Raw genomic sequence first — 11975 nt, 5'->3', positions numbered from 1 at the left:
CTGGGCTGGAAGAAGCACAAGCTGGAATCAAGATTGCCGGGAGAAATATCAATAACCTCAGATATGCAGATGACACCACCCTTATGGCAGAAACTGAAGAGGAACTAAAAGCCTCTTGATGAAAGTGAAAGAGGAGAGTGAAAAAGTTGGCTTAAAGCTCAACATTCAGAAAACGAAGATCATGGCATCTGATCCCATCACTTCATGGGAAATAGATGGGAAAACAGTGGAAACAGTGGCTGACTTTATTTTTGGGGCTCCAAAATCACTGCAGATGGTGACTGCAGCCATGAAATTAAAAGACGCTTACTTCTTGGAAGAAAAGTTATGACCAACCTAGATAGCATATTCAAAAACAGAGACATTACTTTGCCAACAAAGGTCCATCTAGTCGAGGCTATGGTTTTTCCAGCGGTCATGTATGGATGTGAGAGTTGGACTGTGAAGAAAGCTGAGTGCCGAAGAATTGATGCTTTTGAACTGTGGTGTTGGAGAAGACTCTTGAGAGTCCCTTGGACTGCAAGGAGATCCAACCAGTCCATCCTAAAGGAGATCAGCCCTGGGATTTCTTTGGAGGGAATGATGCTAAAGCTGAAGCTCCAGTACTTTGGCCACCTCATGGAAGAGTTGACTCATTGGAAAAGACTCTGATGCTGGGAGGGATTGGGGGCAGGAGGAGAAGGGGACGACAGAGGATGAGATGGCTGGATGGCATCACAGACTCAATGGACGTGAGTCTGAGTGAACTCCGGGGGTTGGTGGTGGACAGGGAGGCCTGGTGTGCTGCAATTCATGGGGTCACAGAGTCGGACACGACTGAGCGACTGAACTGAACTGAACTGAGGGTAGAGGAACCTACTGAACAAGGGTAGAGCATGCAGAGTATATAAAGTAGAGAATTATCTTTCTTTATCCTCTCTTTATCTTTCTTTATCCTCTCCTTTATGTGCTTGTTGCTACTGTTTTGGTGTTCAATCACTGAGTCGTGTCTGACTCTTTGCAGCCCTGTGGATTGTAGCACGCCAGGCCTCCCTGTCCTCCACTGTCAAGCTCCTGTCTATCGAGTCGGTGATGCCCTCCAACCATCTTATCCTCTGCTACCTTCTTCTCCTGCCTTCAATCTTTCCCAGCATCAGGGTCTTTTCCAGTGAGTCAGCTCTTTGCATCCTGTGGCCGAAGTAGTGAAGCTTCAGTCCTTCCAATGAATAGTTAGGGTTGATTTACTTTAGGATCGACTGATTTAATCTCCCTGCAGTCCAAGGGACTCTTAAGAGTCTTCTCCAGCACCACAGTTGAAAAGCTTTATTTGGTATTCAAGAAGTATTCGAGTGCCTACCATGTGTCAGGCTCTGCCCGAGACAAAGTTCCTGCCCTCGGGGAGCTTAGTCTCATTGTGCAAAAGTGCTTCAGTCATGTCCGACTCTTTTCGACCTTATGGACTATAGCCCACCAAACTCCTCTGTCCATGGAATTTTCCAGGGAAGAATACTGGAGTGGGGAGCCAGTAGCTTCTCCAGGGGATCTTCCCGACCCAGGGGTCACACCCAGGTCTCATGCATGGCAGGCAGATACTTTACTGTCTCGTCTGAGCCACCAGTGGTTGGATCATAGGAGAGAAATACCGAACCTAGGAACTGATAGACAAAAGCCAGGGCGTGGTGAGTAGGGAGCTATTTGGTTAGGTGAGTCAGGGACGGTTCCTGCAGAGCTGGTATTTTGTGGAGCTGTGAATGAAGGGGGCTGGCAGGCGTGCAAAAGTCTGCAAATGGAGAATTCCAGGCAGAAGGGGGAGCAAACGGGGGGCCGGGGACTGCATCAGTCAGTTCAGTCGCTCAGTCGTGTCCCACTCTTTGCTGATCCCGTGGACTGCAGCACGCCAGGCCTCCCTGTCCATCACCAACTCCTGGAGTTTACTGAAACTCATGTCCATCGAGTCGGTGATGCCATCCAGCCATCTCATCCTCTGTCGTCCCCTTCTCCTCCTGCCTTCAATCTTTCCCAGCATCAGGGTCTCTTCCAATGAATCAGCTCTTTGCATCAGGTGGCCAAAATATTGCGCTTCAATTCAGCTTCAACATCAGTCCTTCCAATCAACACCCAGGACTGATCTCTTTTAGGATAGACTGGTTGGATCTCCTTGCAGTCCAAGGGACTCTCAAGAGTCTTCTCCAACACCATAGTTCAAAAGCATCAATTCTTCAGTGCTCAGCTTTCTTTATAGTCAAACTCTCACACCCATACATGACCACTGGAAAAACCGTAGCCTTGACTAGACGGATCTTTGTTGGCAAAGTAATGTCTCTGCTTTTTAATATGTTGTCTAGGTTGGTCATAACTTTCCTTCCAAGGAGTAAGCATCTTTAATTTCATGGCTGCAGTCACTATCTGCAGTGATTTTGGAGCCCAAAAAAATAAAGTCAGCCACTGTTTCTCCATCTATTTCCCATGAAGTGATGGGACCAGATGCCATGATCTTCGTTTTCTGAATGTTGAGCTTTAAGCCAACTTTTTCACTCTCCTCTTTCACTTTCATCAAGAGGCTCTTCAGTTCCTCTTCACTTTCTGCCATAAGGGTGGTGTCATCTGCATATCTGAGGTTATTGATATTTCTCCCAGCAATCTTGATTCCAGCTTGTGCTTCTTCCAGTCCAGTGTTTCTCATGATGTACTCTGCATAGAAGTTAAATAAGCAGGGTGACAATATACAGCCTTGACGTACTCCTTTTCCTATTTGGAACCAGTCTGTTGTTTCATGTCCAGTTCGAACTGTTGCTTCCTGACCCGCATACGGATTTCTCAAGAGGCAGGTCAGGTGGTCTGGTATTCCCATCTCTTTCAGAATTTTCCACAACTGATTGTGATCCACACAGTCAAAGGGTTTGGCATAGTCAATAAAGCAGAAATAAATGTTTTTCTGGAATTCTCTTGCTTTTTCCATGGTCCAGCGGACGTTGGCAATTTGTTCTCTGGTTCCTCTGCCTTTTCTAAAACCAGCGTGAACATCTGGGAGTCATGGTTCACATATTGCTGAAGCCTGGCTTGGAGAATTTTGAGCATTACTTTGCTAGCATGTGAGATGAATGCAATTGTGCGGTAGTTTGAGCATTCTTTGGCATTGCCTTTCTTTAGGATTGGACTGACCTTTTCCAGTTCTGTGGCCACTGCTGAGTTTTCCAAATTTGCTGGCATATTGAGTGCAGTACTTTCACAGCATCATCTTTCAGGATTTGAAATAGCTCCACTGGAATTCCATCACCTCCACTAGACTGCATAGGCCGGATCTTCTGGAGCAAAGGTAAGAATGATGCAGTTAGAGCTGATGGAACTGGAAGAGGAGAAAGCTGATAGGAGTATCATTCAGAAAGTGTTGGCTCTCTAAGAATTTAGGATTTTATTATGGAAAAAGATGAGAGCCTGCTGGGGAGGCTGTTGTTGGATGGTGTGGGGCACGGGGAGATACCATGAGTCTTATTAGATCTCTTCTGTCTCATCCAGACTTCACAGCAACCAGAGACTGCTGACACCCAAACAGGTGTCCTGAACCCCAGCTTTCCCCCTGGCTCCTGCCTTCCTGATCCAGCTCTTCACTTGACATCTCCCCATAAGTGTTTAAAAACATCTCAAGGAACTCCCTGGCGGCGTAGTGGTTAGGAGTCTGCACTTTCCTGTAAGCCAAAAAAAAAAAGAGGAAAAAAAGGTAGCATTCCTTTTGGGAATCTCCTGGTTGTCCAGTGGTTAGAACCCGGCACTCCCACTGCTGAGGGCCCAGTTTCCATCCCTGACCAGGGCGCTAAGATCCTATAGGTCCTGCGGTACAGCCAAAAAATGAAGTGAAACAATCTCAGATTTAGTAGAACCCAAGCAGAGCACTTCATCTCCTCTCCACTCACCCTACTGTTCCTGATGTCCACCCCAGCTCTGTTAAAGAAAATTCCAGGCCTCTGTTGGCTCTGGCCAAAACCTGGGAGCAGCCTTGACTGCTCCCATCGCTCAGCTACTCTTTCTTCTCCTGAGCAAATCCTGTCGACTGCCTTCAACGTTTACTCAGAACCTACTAGATGAACCTCAGCCATTCTCTCTCCCTTGCTTCAGCGCCTCATCATTCCTTACCCAGATTGTTACAATGACCTGAAGCTGTTTTCACTGTTTTCATTCTTGCCCTACCCCACCCCACTTTACTCTTAGGATAGAAACTCTGTTAAAACAGACCACATCATCCCTCACCACGAAGCAGCCGTGGCTCCCATCTCGCTCAGGCTGGGGGCTAAGGGCCTTGGGGTAGACTGCTCACGCCGTGACCCGTGCTTTCTGAGCCCATCCGCTCAGCTCGGTCACGGCGCGTCCCTCATCCTGGCGTGGTCCTACCTCAGGGCCTTGGCACGTGCTGTGACGGCTGCTTGGCTACTCCCTCAGAGCAATGTGTGACTTGCTCTTTCTCCTACTTCAGGTCTTTCTCTTCTGTAAAAAGTGAGGCGGTCAGTTTCAGGCCCTGCGGGACACATGGTGTCCAGTGACAGTGCTCCGGCCATTGCCGTGCAGTGGGGACATGGGCAGTGAACAGATGAGCAGGACTATGATGCAAAAAAACTTTATTTATGGACAGTGAGATGGAGCTTCATATGATCTTCATGTGTTCACACATGTTGCTCTTCTTTTGATTTTTGTTCCAACAAGTTAAAAATGGAAGAGCTGTTGTTAGCTCCCAGCTGTATGAAAACAGGCAGTGGGCTGGACTGGCCCTCCTTCCTGGTGCATCCACCCGCCTCAGAGATGACTTCCCTGCCCATCCTCCCCAAAATGCTAGGCGTGCACCCTGCCACACACGCACGCACACACACACACACACACACACACACACACACACTTCTCCACAGCCTTCTCTCTCACTAGCTTATCTCCATCTGGTTTTCTCTATATTTAACTTACTATCTTGTTTATGGTTATTATTTTGTAGTCTCTCCTAAACCTCCACCTACAAGCTCCATGAGGGCAGGGGTTTTTGTCTGTCTGGCACACCGATGTGTCCCGACATCCCGGAGGTCCTGGCCTGTACGGGGCGGTGGGGCTCAGGGCGAGGCCGTTTGCGGAGTGAGCAGCCGAGACTGGAGGCGAGCAGACTCCCATGCCGGTCCCGGGGGCAGGGGTGCAGAGGCCGCCTTTGTTAGGCCCACGCTCTGTGCAGGCACCGGGCGCAGGCTTCCTCCAGATGCAACGTGGGACACCTTCCAGCTGAGAAGAGCGCTTGGCGCGGGAGGCCAGATGTTTGCGGGCGACCACCGCGGGGGGCAGCGGGCAGGGGTGGACTTCGGTTCCCAGACCCGGTCTGCCTCCGAATAACCCGACAGTTTTCCAGAAATGGAGTCTCTCCGGCCACAGGCTATGCTCACCAAAATCCGAATCCCTTGAGAGACAGACAATGGAGAGATTAAATCCAGACTCCACCAAATACTGACCAAATGACCTTGGACGAGTTACTTAATCTTCCCGAGTGTTTACTGCAGCGTGGGGACCGTAATTACCTCATGGAATTGTCACGAGGGTTCCATGAGCTCCGGCGAGCCAGTCTGTCTGCTCGGTGCTTGGCACATTGTTTGCAATAAATAGCAGCTCTTATTTACTTTTCGTGAGAAAGGCATCCTCATGGGGGGAATTAATAATGAGAGATGGATGAGCAAAAATAAGACAGAAAATAAGGTCATTCTGCTTTCCCGAAATAACTACAGATAAGTTTTTTTTGTTTTCTTCTGGCATATGTCCTTCTAAATTCTGATCTCCCAGTACGGAGAACTGGTTTGCCTGTCATCTTAAACAGCATAGAGGAATCAACTCTGACTCTGATCAAGGTTCCAAGTCTAACTCCTGGCTTACAGCGAGTCCAGAGAACAAAGAAGCAAGTTAACCGACAAGGGGGTTGGAATCGGCAGAGTCTGAACTGTGGACATGTCTGCAGGACAAACACCCCAGTTTCTTCCCTAAATACACGGCTGGGGTGAAAAGGTCAGGAGCATCGCAGGGGCAGAGCGCTCCCGCAGAACTCTCTGTGTTGATGGCAGTGTTCTGTGTGTGTGGCTCCTTCACACTTGTGAGGCACCCAAAGGACTGGATTCTTAATTTAAACTTAAATAGCCTCGTGTGGCTGGTGGCTACCATGCAGCGCTGTGCAGCTATAGATTAAAAGGGGCTGGTGGGGGATAAAATGGGAGACTGGGACTGATGAATACACGTTGCTGTGTATAAAATAGATAACTCATAAGAACTTGCTGTATAACACAGGGAGCTCTACTCAATACTCCGTAATGGCCTAGATGGGGAAACGGTCTAAAAAAGAGGGGGTATATGCACATGTGTATATATATATAACTGATTTGCTTTACTATACAACAGAGACTAACACAGCACTGTGAATCAATTGTTCTCCAAGAAAAATTTTAAAATGAATAAAAATAAAAGGGACTGAGAGACATGTTAGCAGCTGCACCGCAAACGCTCTGGTTAGATTCTTAGTCAAACAAATGAACCTTCAAGAATAGAAATCTATGAGGCACGCCAGTCTATGTCTGACGCAGGATGCAGCATGCTTGGGGCTGGTGCATGGGGATGACCCAGAAAGATGTTATGGGGAGGGAGGTGGGAGGGGGGTTCATGTTTGGGAATGCATGTAAGAATTAAAGATTTTAAAATTTAAAAAATAAAAAACAAAAAAAAAAAAAAAAAAAAGAAATCTATGAGGCAACATAAACACTGGCAAAAACTGTGGTGATATTAGAGGCATTGCTAGCTATGATAATGACGCTGTGGTTAAGCTTTCTAAGGAAGTCTTTATCTTTTAGAGATACTAAAATATCAATAGGTGAAGTTACATGGTATCTAGAATTTTTATCTTAACGTAGTGGAGGGAGTGGCGTACAGATGATGTAAGTGGTCCCTCAATGGAAGCTTGATCGGTGTGGAAGCTGTATAACAGGAAGATGGAGGTCCCTTCAGAGAAGGCAATGGCACCCCACTCCAGTACTCTGGCCTGGGAAATCCCATGGATGGAGGAGCCTGGTGGGCTACAGTCTATGGGGTCGCTGAGGGTCGGACATGAATGAGCGACTTCACTTTCACTTTTCACTTTCATGCATTGGAGAAGGAAATGGCAACCCACTCCAGTGTTCTTGCCTGGAGAATCCCAGGAAGGGGGGAGCCTCGTGGGCTGCCGTCGCACAGAGTTGGACACGACGGAAGCAACTTAGCAGCAGCAGCAGCAGCAGGAGGTCCCTTATTCTCTTTTCTCTACCTAATATTTGCTTGACATTATCCATAGTAAAGAAAAGTGTCATAAAAACCACTTAATCAATCGGTTTTACATGTATGCCTTTCTTTCTTAGGGAGCTCCATTATAAGTGAACACTGACATTTATAAATGAAAAGCCATCCATTCTAAAATTATTATTAAAGAGTTTGAAGTAGAAGATAGGGTCAGGCTTTTTACAAAATTCACAGTTAAGCCCAAGTTACCAGCTTCCTTCAAGAGGACTGAGATCAGTTGTATTTGTGATATTCACATGTCAAACTAACAGGCTAGGACGGAGACCCTACTTGCCTCAATATCTGTATTGCTTTCTCCGTCAGCGATAAAATGTCCAACTTTTAGTTGGCACATGGCCATCCAGGCAAAAGAGCATTATCCTAGCCTCCTTTACACCTGAGGATAGTTGTGTGACTACGTTCTGACCAAAGGTTTTTAAAGGGAAGTGGTATACATGACTTCCCGGAAGTATCTTTAAAGAAGTATGTCTCCTTTTCTGATCTCCCCTCCATTTCCGGCTTGTTGGAACGTGTTCTGATGGCTGGAGCCTGAGCAGCCACGTTGGATCTCGAGTCAGAAGCTACAGGAAAGAACGGTGGAAGAATAAGGTAAGAGTCCGTCTGCTGGCATGATGGACTGCCACGCAGCCCGAGACTGCTTCCAATTCACTTTTCATGAAGGAGAACAAAGCTCTTACCCCGTGCTTCTGTTGTTCAGAACTAGTTCTGATCCTAATTAATATAGTTAATTAATATATAATATTAACATACCTAATTATTATAATTAATAGTTTTTGAGTCCCTAATATTTGCTATTTATAGTTTGTATCATGTTAATTGCTGTGAGAGAAACAAGATAAAAGTTGTAAATTCAATTTAATTGAGAGAAAGGTACATGAAACATAAGATGATTAATTAAGATATGCATGCAAGCTTAGTTTCTCGTGTCTGACCCAGTCATGTCTGACCCTTTGTGACCCTGTGGACTACAGCCCACCAGGCTCCTCTGTCCATGGGACTTCCCAGGCCAGAATACTGGAGCGGGTAGCCATTCCCTTCTCCAGGGGAGCTTCCCAACCTAAGGACTGAACTCGTGTCTCCTGCATCTCCTGCCCTGGCGGGTGGATTCTTTACCACTGCACCAACTGGGAAGTCTCAGTTAAGATACGATTAAATAGTTATTACTAGTTAGCGCCTGTCGATTATTTCTTGTGTGCCAGATATTGCCCTAAGCACTTCACACACATTTAGTCCTCAAAACGAGACTGAGAGTTAACATCATTCCCATTTACAACTGAGAAAACAGAAGCCCAGAGACGCCAAGTAACTTGTCCAGGGTCAGACAGCTTATAAACTGGGAGAGAGGACAGACAGATGGTATTGATTAGGAAGGTTTCAGAAGGAGAGAAGCAGCTATGGTTAGCTGGCAAATCTGTAAAGAAGACAAGATCTTGATTCATTCAACAAGTATTTGTTGGGTGCTTGCTGTGGGTCAGATACCATTCATGGTGAGCATGGAGCAAGCCTGGGGCCTAGATTCTAGAGGATGTGAAGAGTCAGCTGTGCTTGGGAGGCAAGGCTGCCATGTCGTGCAACTCCAAGGCACGGCTCTACGAATGGTGCCCCCTGGAGTTGTGTAAACCTGCTGCCGTGACCCTGAACTTGAGGCTCACAGGCTGAATGTGGCCGCAGATGCATATTGGTTGAAATGAGATGTTTAGAGGGCTTCCTTGTTGGCTCAGATGGGAAAGAATCTGCCTGCAATGCAGGAGACCCGGATTCGATCCCGGGGTCGAGAGGATCCCCTGGAGAAGGGAATGGCAACCCACTCTAGTGGTGTTTAGAAAGTTGAGAGACTTCACAAATATCAAGTAAAAACTCAGATACTTGGTTCCTTCCAGAACCAAAAGCGGTTCATTCATCAATATTCAAAAGCGAAATATTCATCAACATTAGAGCAGCGTGTCTGCGCCTCGGCATCGGGCAGACACTGGCACAGCTGCCCGCCTCCTAGCCCCGGTACAAGGGAGAATGGTTATGGGCGGCCCTGCGGGGCGGGAGGCGACGGTCAACGCCCTGCGCCCCATGCTGCAGGCACGGAGCGAACGCCACCGGGCTCACGGTCTTACTTCTCTCTCTCCTCCCAGTTACCAGAGCAGCCGGTATTTTGAAACCCAAATCTTCTGGAATATTCTTAGAATCTGACGCAAAGCTTTTGAGAGCTTTCCAAACTGTAGCACTAGTAATGACGACCTGGCTGTCCTGCGTAGCTATTCAAGTATCAAGGAGACTTCTAGAAGACAAAGAAGCTGGTTCATTCTATGCGCAGAAAACAGGACTGTTTTCTTCTTTTTTCAATGGAATCCCCAACCCCTAACAACAAAAATCTAGAGGCTTATTTGACATTGAAAAATAATAATTAGGGCTTCTCTGGTGGCTCAGTGGTAAAGAATTCAGGAGACACAGGTTCGATCCCTGATCTGGGATCGGGGCAGAGCAACTCAGCCCAATGCCCCGCAACTACTGAGGCTGTGCTCTAGAGCCCGGAAACCGCAGCTACTGAAGCGCCTGCAGCCCAGAGCTCCTGGTCCTCGCCAAGAAAAGCCGCCGCAAGGAGAAGTCCGAGCTCCGCAACCGGAGAGAAGCCCGAGCCCCCAGGGAGACCCCGCACAGCCAAAGGTTAATAAATAGAATTCAGAGAAAGAGGCAATGGTTAGAGATAGATACACATGCACTTCTGCAAATCAGTTAAGACAGAAGCCAACACATGGGAAAGGTTCACGTCCTCTTGGAGGCAAACTAGGAATTAGGCGAAGGCGGGGGTGGGTGGGGGGCGGAGGAGACACAGGGCAGCGTCTTCTTCGCCGTCCATGCCTGGCATTGACTGGCCGCACCACAGTGCTCACCATCCTCCCCACGCCAGTCTCCCTGACCCCACTGTCACCTTTTGGCTCCTCCTGTTTTCATGAGCTTCCCTACCCCAGGGGCTTTGCACCACCGAGTCCCTTTTCTTAGGATCCCTTCCTTTCTCTAACGCTGCCCTGACGCTGACTTTAATATAGAGGAGTTCTGTTCACCCTGCGGGTCTCAGCTCAACTGTCCCTCCTACATGGAAGCCCTAACCAGTTTCCAACTTCCACCACCTCCAGGTGTTTGTATATATATGTATGTACACAGTTGTTGTTCAGTCACTCAGTCATGTCAGACTCTTTGTGACCCCAAGGACTGCGGCAGGTCGGGCCTCCCTGTCCATCACCAACTCCCGGAGCTTGTTCAAACTCATGCCCATTGAGTCAGTGATGCCATCCAACCGTCTCATCCTCTGTCGTCCCCTTCTCCTCTTGCCTTTAATCTTTCCCAGCATCAGTGTCTTTTCCAATGAGTCAGTTCTTTGCATCAGGTGGCCAAAGTACTGGAGCTTCAGCTTCAGCATCAGTCCTTCCAATGAATATTCAGGGCTGATTTCCTTTAAGACAGACTGGTTGGATCTCCTTGCAAAGGGACTCTCAAGAGTCTTCTCCAGCACCACAGTTAGAAAGCATCATTTCTTCGGTGCTCAGGCTTCTTTATGGTCCAACTCTCACATCTACCTATCTATCCATCTATCTATCTATCTATTCCCAGAGTGCCAGGGCTGAACTGAATGATGACTGTAGTGGGTCCGATGTATTTTTGCCTGTGTGGGTCACTTCTTCCATAAAAGGATGTTAAAAATTGTATTTTGCAACTTCAGATACATAAATGAATAAAGTTGAAGGTAATCCAGGCTGGAGTTATTATGATATATTCATGATTATTATATTCATTTTTTTTCTTCTGACTTTAAAAGAAGTGAAAATAAAGACATTTTTGTGTGCTCCTAAAAGTATCATAGACCCCGGGTATTGTACCCCTATTCCACACAGAGAATCTGGCCTTCACAGCAAAGGTGTAATTTTTCTATTGCGTGCATATCCCAGCTGTTGTTAGCTGTTTCTGTGAGGTGCAGACTAAGAAGCTTACATCTCTAACTTCCCTGGTGGTCCAGTGGTTAGAACGCTGCACTTCCATTGCTGAGGGCCCCGGTTTGATCCCGTCAGGGAACTCAGGTCCCCAAGCTATGGGGCCAAAAAAACAAAGCACGGAACACCTACGCCTGAACCCCCGGGGGGTCGCACTGGGAGTGTGAGACCTCTAGTGTCCCAGGGAAGGGCCTTTGCAGGGGGCCAAGCCCACCCCGCATTTTCAGTCAAGCCTGTGGCCATGCTAACGCTCTCAAGTGACTGTGGCCCACTGTAACTCACTGCGTAAGGCTGCTGGGCGCTTGCGCTTGGTCTCACAGCCATGTCGGACTCTTTGCAGCCTCAGACTGTAGCCCTCCAGCCTCCTCTGTCCATGAGGTTCTCCAGGCAAGAATACCGGAGTGCGTTGCCATGCGCTCCTCCAGGGGATCTTCCCGACTCAGGGATCGAACCCAAGTCTTGTGCATTGCAGGCAGATTCGTTACCGTCTGCGCCACCGGGGGAGCGCTTAAGTCTGTTAACCTGGCTAAAGTTTCGAATCGAGTTAGGACCCTTTTGTGAGTGTGCAGGTGTGCACCAGCACAGGTCCCAGTACCTAGTAGGTGTTCAATAAATTTTCAAAATTGACTAAGGGAAAAAAGTGTACCTGGACATATTTCACGAGGCTTCCGTTTTGCCTTGGCT

The 11975-nt window shown here is 47.8% G+C and overlaps 1 long non-coding RNA gene across 2 annotated transcripts in view; it reads left to right on the top strand.

Annotated features, from left to right (window-relative positions):
- LOC105608656 (uncharacterized) overlaps positions 1–11062 on the top strand; it is a 29916-nt gene extending 18854 nt beyond the window's left edge. For both annotated transcript variants that reach the window (XR_009595996.1, XR_001044815.5), the window contains exons 4-5: positions 3130–7899; positions 9438–11062. This is a non-coding gene — a long non-coding RNA (uncharacterized LOC105608656). The remainder of the gene's footprint in view (positions 1–3129; positions 7900–9437) is intronic.
- Positions 11063–11975: the final 913 nt, after the last annotated feature.

The sequence above is a fragment of the Ovis aries genome, chromosome 13 (genome assembly GCF_016772045.2).
Source record: "Ovis aries strain OAR_USU_Benz2616 breed Rambouillet chromosome 13, ARS-UI_Ramb_v3.0, whole genome shotgun sequence".
In the NCBI taxonomy this organism is placed as follows: Eukaryota; Metazoa; Chordata; class Mammalia; order Artiodactyla; family Bovidae; genus Ovis; species Ovis aries.
This window is presented reverse-complemented; position numbering and strand designations above follow the sequence as displayed.